Source organism: Maniola jurtina, chromosome 17 (assembly GCF_905333055.1).
Source record: "Maniola jurtina chromosome 17, ilManJurt1.1, whole genome shotgun sequence".
Taxonomy (NCBI): domain Eukaryota; kingdom Metazoa; phylum Arthropoda; class Insecta; order Lepidoptera; family Nymphalidae; genus Maniola; species Maniola jurtina.
This window is the reverse complement of record NC_060045.1, coordinates 1059215-1067222: the sequence shown is the minus strand read 5'-3', so window position 1 is coordinate 1067222 and position 8008 is coordinate 1059215.

Sequence of the window (8008 nt, the reverse complement as noted above, 5' to 3'; positions counted from 1 at the left end):
GCCACAAAAGATAGAGAATTATGGAGAAGGTTGGAGGAGACATTCACCGCTAAAACGGTCCTTTGAACAGCACTTAGATTTAAGAATTTTTTATAACTTTAGTTTTAAAAGTTTAGGATAAGTAGGTATTACACTAAACGTATGGAAGGAAAATAAAGCTATTTTTTTTTGTTTTATTTTTTTTCCATTAAATAATACCTAGGTACCTAGCCTAATGAGTACCTAAGGTTATAAACTAGTGGTTGATATGTCGGCCCCCTATTTGGTGGGGCTGGGGTTCGATCCGCCCTTCTAACTTTTCGGAGTTGGGTTTTTAAGTAACAAAATATTATTATTAACGGTGAAGAAAAACATTATGAGGAAGCTTGCATGCCCAGTTCTCCATAAGGTTCTCCAAGGTATGTATAATCCGCACTTGACCAGCGTGGTGGACTATAACGTAACCATTCTCATTCTGAGTGGAGAATAATTTTATAATATTATCTAGGTGCATATTAAAAGAAAGAAGAATAATAATGAGCCGAATGAGACATTATGCTAACAGAATAATTCATGCGCCTCAAGAACCTCCATTCATAAAAACCGCTCGCACTTGACGGGTTTAATTAAAAATGGCGGCCACAGCTATTTTTCCGGGACATTATAAACATGTCGATGAATAACCCTCATTCAAGAGTTTTTGTGCGAAAGGGAAATATTATGAAAACGCCGCACGGCCGGGGCTATATCGTGAACTCCGGGGTTCCTTATGTTTTGTTTTTCAATGAAAAGGCTATTGACTTTTGACTTTGAGAACAAAAATAAATAAACATTTTTAGGGTTCCGTACATGGAGACACAAAAAAGGAACCCTCATAGGATCACTTTGTTGCCTGCCTGTCTGTCTGTGGGTCTGTTAAAACCCGTCAAGGGAATCGAAGCCTACCATTGGGTACTTCCCGTTGACATAAAATCTTAAAAGGCAGAAAGCAGTGTCTTATAATAGCAAGAGGGAAAAATCCGAAAACCGTGAATTTTTGGTTACGTAGGTAGTATGTATTTCTTGTACAACGGTCTTATAAGTGGGAAGTCTCGGGTTCGATTCCCGGCAGGAGAGTTATATAATATTGAAAACTCATTGACTTATATTGAAAACATCTAATTCTTGGTGCTGAGTAATCAGGTCGTTGAGCAAGGTGCAACGTTGGCGCAGGATAGACCTGTCAACTGACACTTCTAGGTGGAAGAGAACATCTGAGAAGAGCTTGCCAAGATCTCAGGCTATTTTAAGTCCAATATCTTCCATTCTATTGAGTTTCCGGTCTGTTGCATTCCAATATATAAATAGGAACGCGCTTATGATACGTCGAACGGAAAATGTATGACTTTTGAATGGCATTTCGTATTTCCAATGAAATAGGATCTTAAAAGGAAAATGTGAGCCAACTTTTTAAAATTTCTATAGTAAATATAAGTTTGAATGGCGTAGAGTGGACCTCTTTAAAGAAAGAAATAGGAAAATCGCTTACAAAGTTCCATCGCAATGTTTTAATTCATAAATACTTCTGTTTTAGGGTTTCGTACCTACCTCAAAAGGAACCTTTATAGGATCACTTTGTTGTCTCTCTGTCATCTCTGTCGAAAAAAGGGAATCAAAACCATTAGGATACTTCCCGTTCCCGAAATATGGCAGATAGATAGATCTTATAGCACAGGTAAAGAAAAAATTCCGGGAACCGTGAATTTTTGGTTACATCACAAAAAAAAACCGGCCAAGTGCGAGTCAGAATAGCGCACTGAGAGTTCCGTGCTCGGGTATTTTTACTGACATTTTGCACGATAAATCAAAAACTATTATGCATAAAAATAAATAAAATCTGTTTTAGAATATACAGGTAAAACCTTTTCATATAATACGTACCTCATTTGGTACAGTTATCTTACTTTAAAAATTGAAACACATTTTAATTTTTCTTTTGTGATTCAACCACAAATTCACGGTTTTCGGATTTTTTCCTTTACTGAAGCTATTTCATGATTTAAAGTCAAAGGGAAGTACCCTATAGGTTTTCTTGATAGACACGACAGACGGACAGACAACACAGTGATCCTATATAAGATTTCCGTTTTTCCTTTTGAGGAATGTTTTTATATTTATAGTATCAAAATTTAATGTCAGCAGTCAGCTAAAAACGTTTGAAAGAAAACTAATTGGACCAACGATAATACAATAATTTCTCTTTTCGGAAAAATGCATTCGTTAAATCCTATTAGAGCAGCCGGGGACCAGGGTTCTAATCCGCGCTGAGCCGGGTACCGAGAGCTGCTAATTGGCAGACCGCTAACAAATAATTTATAATTGGATTCCAAATTTTCGGTAAGTTTTGTGAAAATTGCACATACCCCCCCACGTAACTTATAATTTGGAATCCAGACGGCATGATTGGTAGTGAGACGAGTTGAAGTTTGAAGACCTCCCTTTCGCAGTGGTAAGCGCTGTAGTCTAATTAGTAGGAGGTCCCGGGTTCGACTCCCAGCAGCGTTTAGAATTTTATAATTTCTAAATTTCTGGTCTGGTCTGGTAGGAGGCTTCGGCTGTAGCTAATTACCACCCTACTGGTAAAGCTGTACCGCTAAACGATTAAGCGTTCCGGTACGATGCCATGTAGAAACCAAAGGAGTGCCATACCCCTTCCAGGTTCTTCCATCTTAGACTGCATCATCGCTTACCTGCAGGTGAGATTACAGTCAAAGACTAACTTGTATCTAAATAAATAAATAAACCAGCCAAGTGCAAGTCGGACTCGTGCACCGAGGGTTCCGTACTCGTGTAGGTATTATTTCCAACATTTTGCACGATAAATCAAAAACTATCACACTAATATTATAAAGACGAAAGTTTGTATGTGTGTGTGAGTGTGTGTGTGTGTGTGTGTGTGTGTGTATGTTTGTTACACCTTCACTCAAAAACTACTGGACGGATTTGGCTGAAATTCAGAATGGAGATAGATAATATACTGGATTAGCACATAGGCTACTTTTTATCCCGGAAAACCAAAGAGTTCCCACGGGATTTTGACAAACCTAAATCCACGCGGACGAAGTCGCGGGTGTCAGCTAGTTATGCATAAAAATAAGTAAAAATCTGTTTCAGAATGTACAGGTAAAGCCCTTTCATATTAATATGATACCGCACTTGGTATAGTTATCTTACTTTGAAAATTCGAACACATTTTAATTTGATGTAACCACAAATTCACGGTTTTCGGATTTATTCCTTTACTTGTGCTATAAGACCTACCTACCTGCCAAATTTCATGATTCTAGGTCAACGGCAAGTAAGTACCCTAAGTATAGGTTTTCTTGACAGACACGACGGACGGACGGACGGGCGGACGGAAAGACAGACAGACAGACAACCAAGTGATCCTATAAGAGAGCTGCTGGACGCCGACGCCCATCCACTCCGCAGAAGAAGACATGGCAGAAGGAGACATTATGCTCACCTTCTCCCGCAATAAATTCCATAAATACTTAGTGATATTCGTGGTAGCTTTAAATATTACGAACTGCTGGAATAACTTGTCTCCTCCTCTACGTGATTGGAAGCAAATCCAAAACTTGGTTCGAAACTTTAAGAATTGTATTGTTGCGTTTTGCTTAATAAAGGAAAAGCTGACTGACTGATCTGTCAACGCACAGCTCAAACTACTGGACGGTTGGTATGCAGATTATGATGTAGACATCTGATTAAAAAGGATTTTAAAAACTCAATCCATAAGGGAGTTAAATAGGGGTTTGAAATGAACAGGTAAGGAACCCAGAAAATGGTACTCCTCTTCACCGCAGCACTGGAATGTTACCTCATTCAATTAACAGACGTCATGAGCAGGCCTCTTGAGTAAGTTGGCCACTTGGGCCTCTTGGCACACAATACTAATGACAATACTGTAGTTCATTACGATTTTCAACATGTGGAAACTACATGGGGTAATTATCTATATCTATATTACATATAATAAAATTGTAGAAAAGTGGTGTCTGTACAATGGAAATATATAAAAAAAAGTACTTAGCAGGGGTTGTTATTATATCGATGCCGAACCCGAAATCGTAATTAATTATTTTTTTGTCTGTTTGTCTGTGTGTTTGTGCACGCTAATATCAGAAACGGCTTATTCGATTTAGATACGGTTTTCACTAATATGTTGTAGTAAGCTTCACTTAACATTTAGTGTTTATTTCATGTCAATCGGTTCATAAATAAAAAAGTTATGTCAATTTAAAGAATCACGGCGAACATTTTTAACGTACAGAGTACGTACTACACGCCTCGCGCCTGATATGCTGCCCGAAAAGTCACTATTCCACGCGAACGAAGTCGCGGGCACAGCTAGTATTATATTATTTTTATTTTATTGCCTTTTAAAAACCATTGCTGTTTTTTTTCTTCACTCTTCATTAGGATCGGTTTTTTATGAAAAGCCGATCCTAATAGATCGGTAGAGTCGGTAGATAGACGTAAAAATGAACGCATAGACAGACGGATAGACGGACAGCGGAGGCTTAGTAATAGGGTTCCGTCGGCACCGTTCGGGTACGAAACCCTAAAAATGGTAGTCCAGTCCACCGCAGCAATGGAAAGTTACCTCATTCAATTAACAGATGTCAGAGCAGGCCTCTTGAGTAAGTTGGCCACTTGGGCCTCTTGGCACACAATACTAATGACAATACCATAATTCATTGTGATTTTCAACGACATGTGGAAACTACGTGGGGTAAGTAATTAAATAATTAAGTATATTATACTAGATGACGCCCGCGACGTCGTCCGCGTGGATTTAACATTATAAGATCCCGTGGGAACTCTTTGATTTTCCGGGATAAAAAGTAGCCTATGACCTTCCTCGGGATGCAACAGCTATCTCTGCACCAATTTTCGTTAAAATCGGTTGAACGGGTGGGTGGTTGAAAGGCTAGCAAACACACAGACAGACAGACAAGACACACTTTTGTGTTAAGTTTATTTTTATTTCGTTGCTTTTTAAACTTAGAGCCCACCACATCATTAAGTATCCCCTACTAAAGGTTCTACCATTCAAGAAATAGGTATTGCAGTGAGATCGCAACTGAATATTACAAGTAGGCTTATCAGGGGTTTTGCAGAAACGCTCGTCAGTAAAATATCCTAATATTATAATTCATTACGGGGCGGCAATCATGTTAAAATGGCTGCCGCGATCATTTCAGTCCGTCTTTACAAGTGTCGGGTTGCTTTGCCATTAATGCAAATTAGCGGCGACTGACTGTGTTTACTCAGCCTAACTTAGGGATGATTTATGCTAGACCGTGCCGGGCCCGAGTCGTGGCACCTCCGAAACACAGATCGGAAAGAGTCAGAGAAAGAGAGAGTATGAGGTCACATCAGGCCGTGAGTTTGTGGGGGTCTGGACTATTTACTACTTGGGGGCCTGCCTAACAGCTACTTGCTACTTTATCAAAAAACCTTTCGATAATGGTGACAGTACACGATACGCCGAACAGATGCATGAAGTCCATTCGACGTGAATAACTTGCGTTTGTGAGAAAATACAACGAAAATATTATGTAGATGGTGGGGAGTAGGTATTTTGTAGTAGTATAGTATTGTAGGACAGGAGAGCGTAATAGCGAGAAAATACAACAAAAAACAGCTTTGAGACATCCCCGTTTCGTTTTTTAAATTGATTTTATTCACAACATTGTCCATTTTGTCTAACCGGGGCTAGGGGCCCTGTATAGCCACGGGGCTCTGGGCTGCAGTCCAAAATAATAAAATTGTATAAGACTTTGTATTTGGTAAATACCAAATAGAAAGTCTTATACAATTTTTCTGTGTCTGGTGGTACCTACCCAAATCCTGTATCGTGGGTAACTAATTCGGATTAAAAAAAATGCAGATACTCTAAATTTAGTTTAGAGAAGGGCAACAGAATCGGCGCCACTGTAATGTTAGTAGCAACAAATTTTTCATTAGTTTTTCCGCATTGCAGGCAATGCTGTAAGCAGGAGTTCAGCTGGTTTTCCATTATGTCCGTACATGAATTACCTCTTTCTCATAATATTGCATAATGGCTCTTTTCTTAGGATAATGTATATCTATTAAAAATTAGCTGTCATAATAAGCTCATAACTCGGTTATGATTTCACTGAATTCAACTACAACATATTGAAACAGTCATTTTAGAAAATAGCAGAATATGGAGCGAAGGATGGACTCTCTCCGTCGCTCGCTTCATACAAACGTAGTTTGCTTCTCATTAACCTTCTCATTAATTAGGGCGGTGATCTTAAAAGTATAAATAATATATGGTAGGTCCCGAATTCGATTCCCGGCAGGGGTGATTTGGGAACTTATAATTTCTATATTGTCTCTGGTCTGGTCTGGTGGGAGGCTACGGCCGCGGCTAATTACCACCCTACCGGCAAAGGCGTGTCGCCAAGCGACTTAGTGTTCCGGTACGATGCCGTGTAGAAACCGATAAGAGGTATGGGTTTAGTAAAAAGCCATATCCCTTCCAAGTTAGCGTGCTTCCACCCTATACTGCATCATCACTTACCACCAGGTGAGATCGCAGTCAAGGGCTCACTTGTATTGGAATATCTATTAAAAATATGCTCCTGAGAAAAGCATATTATACTATCGAAGATTATGTAAATGATAAAAGAGCGTGGATTTGACCTGCAATTCGCTCCAGCAATGCGCGGGACTTCAATTGCTTTTAAACATGGCATTATATTGTATATTAAATCTTTGAAAAGAGCAACCGCCTAGTTTCTTGCTGGTTCTTCTCGGTAGGAAAGGCATTCCCAACCAGTGGTAGATGCTTTTGACGATTCAAAAGAACTTGTAAAAGTCTAATTGAATAAAAATATTTTGAATTTGAATTTGAATACAAAAACTCTAGTCAATGTAATTTTGTAGACACATTCATATGACATAATCACCCCTGTTATCTACGGGGTACCACAACATTGCTTTATCTGGAAGTCTAATAATATTAAAAATTCGCATAATATCTGTGACGTTTTTAAAAATCCCGTGGGAACTCTTTGATTTTCCGAGATAAAAAAGAGCCTTATGTACGCCTGATGAACGTAAGATTTCTTTGTACCTTTTGTCAAAATTAATTAAACGGATGGGCCATGAAAAGGTAACAGACAGACAAACTCATTTTCGTATTTATATTATTAATTAGAATGTATATGGATCTCTTTATGGGTAAGCGGTATCTTCCAATATAACCACAATATAATATTACATTAAATTTTTTGCCTCAATAGTCATAATATTTTATACAGCATTTAAAGTTAGTCAATTTTCCGAAGAAATTGCTCAAACGTCTGGAAAAATGGCGACCAAGTCCTTTAACTTCACTTCACTCCAGGGACTAAAACTCAAGTTATTCTAGCTTATTTGATATGCACGACTACAACATCTAGAAATATGATTTCATATATTTACTAGCTGATACCCGCGACTTCGTTCGCGTGGATTTAGGTTTAGTTTTAGTTTAGGGTAGCCTATATGCTAATCCAGGGTATAATCTATCTCCATTCTAAATTTCAGCCCAATCCGTCCAGTAGTTTTTGCGTGAAGGAGTAACAAACATACACACACACACACACACATACAAACTTTCTCCTTTATAATATTAGTGTGATATAAAATAGAAATAACATACAATGACTGAAGGTGATTTCGACGCATAAAGAGCAATTTTTTAATTTAATATACTTAATTAATACTTATTTTAATAAAACAATAAGAATTTGACAGGAATTAACACATCTTCTAAGTATGTAAAAAAGCTGACTGACTGACTGATTAACTGACTGATCCATCACAAATTACTGTACAGATCGGGCTGGAATTTGGCATGCAGATAATGCATCTTTAGGATTACCTACCTTATTCAAAATTTAAGGATTTTGACTTTGAGTGATAAAATGACTTTGGATGACCATTTCTAACGACTCATAATAAAAAA